Source organism: Micropterus dolomieu, linkage group LG21 (genome assembly GCF_021292245.1).
Source record: "Micropterus dolomieu isolate WLL.071019.BEF.003 ecotype Adirondacks linkage group LG21, ASM2129224v1, whole genome shotgun sequence".
In the NCBI taxonomy this organism is placed as follows: domain Eukaryota; kingdom Metazoa; phylum Chordata; class Actinopteri; order Centrarchiformes; family Centrarchidae; genus Micropterus; species Micropterus dolomieu.
Genome location: NC_060170.1, coordinates 20,830,465 through 20,833,833, shown reverse-complemented (window position 1 = coordinate 20,833,833; position 3,369 = coordinate 20,830,465). Strand labels below are relative to the sequence as shown.

Below are 3,369 nucleotides of genomic sequence, written 5' to 3'. Positions count from 1 at the left end.
GAAAGTTTCATGTAATTGTTTTTGTTTACCTCCGTAACCAAGGTAAGCTGTATGAGGAAGCTGGATATACAGATGATGAGGACAAAGATCTCATGCCTCACTGGTGCACGAAACAACTTCGGAAACATGTCGCTCACTGTGGTGATAACACTCTCCACAATAACAAACTGGGGACCGGTAAAATAAACAAACAATTTTATTTGTGTCTGAAGCAAGTCTACTATTTGTCAATTGGTTATGTGACAGATGTTATTACATTTGTATCAACTGTCAGCAGAATGAGCATCAGGAAGAAGCAGACACTCCAAAACTGTGGCAAAGGCATCATAGCTGTTGCCTGAGGGTAAGCAATGAAGGCCAAACCTGGACCTGTGAAGTGAACGAGGCAAAAGTTGATACTCCATACATACATATGCTACATACTTAGTTATGTTAGAGCATTGTATTCAGGTTTGGACTATTTACTAAGATCTTAAACATTTAATTTGATGACATCTTTGTATATACTGTACCTGACTCAACCACATTGTCCACTGTAACACCCTGTTTCTGAGCCATGAATCCAAGTACTGAGAAGATGACAAATCCAGCAACAAAACTGGTCCCACTGTTCAGCAGACAGAGCCAAAAGCAGTCCCTATGAGTCACAGAAAGACAGTAGACCCTTGTCAAAAAGAGCAAGGAAGTAAGTGTGTCTTTAATATATTGTCTTTTATTTTGACGTGCAGGTATAGCCATTGTGGCCGTGTGCTTTGCAAGATGACTCACCCACCCTCAACACATTTTCCTCACTTGAGGTCAATGATGCCACACAATCTCTGTGCTGTACACTAAGCTCGTGCCTAGATAGCCTGTGTCCTCTATCCACCAAGCCTGCTCGCCCAAACCAGCCCCACCCGTGGCTAACTGATACCATCCGTGGGCTCCGTACCGATATCAGAGCGGCTGAAAGAAAATGGCGAAAAACCAAAGACCCCGCTGACCTTATGGGCTACCAATTGTTCCTATCCTCCTTCTCAACAAGCATCAGTGCTTCCAAAACTGCGTTCTATAATGACAGAATAAGCAGTGCCACTGACTCAAGGAAATTATTTTCCACTTTTAAAGCGCTAATAAATCCTCCTCCACCTCCACCACCCCCAAACTTGTCTGCTGATACCTTTGCTGCCTTCTTCACAGGCAAAGTGGAGGCTATAACTAGCCAATTCTTTGAAACACTCAAACTCAACCATTGTAGCAGTCCTACTATATCTTTTCCTCTGCCCTTCCAGGTCAGTGGTTGTTCACTCTCCTCGTTTACTCCTCTCACAGAGAGCGAAGTATCAGAACTCTTGACCCGTAGCCGTCCAACTACATGCCCACTGGACCCGATTCCTAAGAATCTCCTCCAAGCCATATCTCCTACTGTGGTCCCGACAATCACTCATGTGATGAATACTTCTCTGGCCTCAGGAACCTTCCCGACCACTTTCAAAAGGGCTCGGGTTACACCCTTGCTCAAAAAGCCCTCACTTGACCCAACTCAAGTTCAGAACTATCGACCAGTGTCTCTTCTACCTTTTTTATCCAAAACTATTGAACAGGCAGTATTCAAACAGGTCTCAGAATTCCTCTCAGGGAATGAGCTCCTAGATCCATATCAGTCTGGTTTTAGTGCCCACTCTACTGAAACGGCTCTTCTGTCTGTAACAGAAGCCCTAAGGTCAGCTAAAGCTGCAGCCCAATCCTCGGTTCTTATGCTGCTTGACCTATAAGCTGCCTTTGACACAGTCAACCACAGGATCCTGCTATCTGCTCTCTCAGCAATGGGCATCTCGAGTAAAGCATTCCTGTGGTTCGAATCCTACCTCTCGGGGCATTCCTACAATGTTTTGTGGCAAGGACAATTATCCTCCTCCCACTGCCTCTCCACAGGGGTGCCCCAAGTCTCAGTTCTTGGCCCCTTCTCTTCTCAATTTACACCACCTCACTGGGGCCGATCATTCGCTCACACGGCTTCTCTTACCACTGCTACGCAGACAACACGCAACTCTACCTATCCTTCCTGCCAGGCGATCCCACTGTCTCGGCGTGGATCACGGACTGTCTGTCAGACATATCTGCATGGATGAAGGCTTGCCACCTTCAACTAAACCTCTCTAAGACTGAACTCTTGGTCATTCCAGCCAAGCAATCTATCCACCATAACATCACACAACAAATTGACTCCGCAACCATCACTCCAACCAAGGTGGTGAGAAACTTGGGTGTCATGATTGATGACCAGCTGTCCTTTTCAGACCATGTTGCTACTGTCTCTCGGTCATGCCGCTTTGCTCTATACAACATAAGGAAAATCAGGTCCTACCTCACTCAGTACACCACCCAGCTTCTGGTACAGGCCACGGTTATCTCTCGCAACTATTGCAATGCCCTCCAGGTCTACCAGCTTGTGCGGTGAAACTCTTACAAATGGTTCAGAACGCAGCAGCGCGTCTGGTTTTTGATCAGCCCAAAAGGACTCATGTCACTCCATTACTCAGTGACCTCCACTGGCTCCCCGTGGCCTCCAGAATCAAATTCAAGTCACTAATGCTTGCATACAGAGGGACTACTGGGTCTGCACCCATCTACCTAAACTCCATAATACAAACTTACGTTCCTTCTCGGCCGCTACGCTCCTCCAATGAACGCCACCTGGTTCTGCCATCCCTTCACACAAAGCAATCCCAGTCCCGGCTATTCTCATCTCTGACACCACGATGGTGGAACGAGCTACGCTTTGGATAAAAGCGTCTGCCAAATGAGTAAATGTAAATGTAAATGTAAATGAGTGGCAGGCAAAGGCGGGGACCCAGGCACACTGGCTCTTAGCATGGCAGACTGGTCCTAGGGATGTGGATGCTTCCTCTTTGGCAGGGAAGGACCAAGAGCTGGTATGGGAGGTGAAGCAGAACCAACTAGATATAGTTGTGCTCACCTCTATGCATTGCACTGGTCCAGGAACCAAACTCCTGAAAAGGGGCTGGACTCTCTCCATCTCCGGAGTTGGCCAGGGTGAGAGGTGCCAGATGGGTGTGGGGGTGCTCACAAGCCCCAGAGAGACTGAGAGTTGCTCAGAGAAAGGTTCAGACTGTTGTCCAACGAAGGTTGAGGTCAAGGGCAACTGGACTTGGTTCTAGAAGACGTCTTCTAGTATCTTCAACCAAGTCCAAGCCTAAATAAGTTAAGGGTATGGAGCACTGACCTCCAGTGGTAGAATTGAAAGGAGCCAGTTGAAGTGGTTCGGGCATCTAATAAGGGAGGAGACTCTGGGGTAGACCCAGCACTCGCTGGAGGGATTACATAACACATCTGGCCTGGGAACACCTTGTGATCCCCCAGGAGGAG

General features: G+C 47.6%; 1 protein-coding gene and 1 long non-coding RNA gene across 2 annotated transcripts in view; both read right to left on the bottom strand.

The window, feature by feature from the left end:
* ntrk2a (neurotrophic tyrosine kinase, receptor, type 2a) overlaps positions 1-3,369 on the bottom strand; it is a 112,470-nt gene that overhangs the window by 60,424 nt on the left and 48,677 nt on the right. The gene's annotated exons all lie outside the window — the stretch shown is intronic.
* LOC123960563 lies at positions 29-3,323 on the bottom strand. Its single transcript, XR_006822540.1, has 4 exons — positions 2,960-3,323; positions 513-637; positions 257-369; positions 29-167 (listed from the first exon to the last, which is right to left on the bottom strand). It is a non-coding gene; the product is annotated as an uncharacterized LOC123960563 (long non-coding RNA).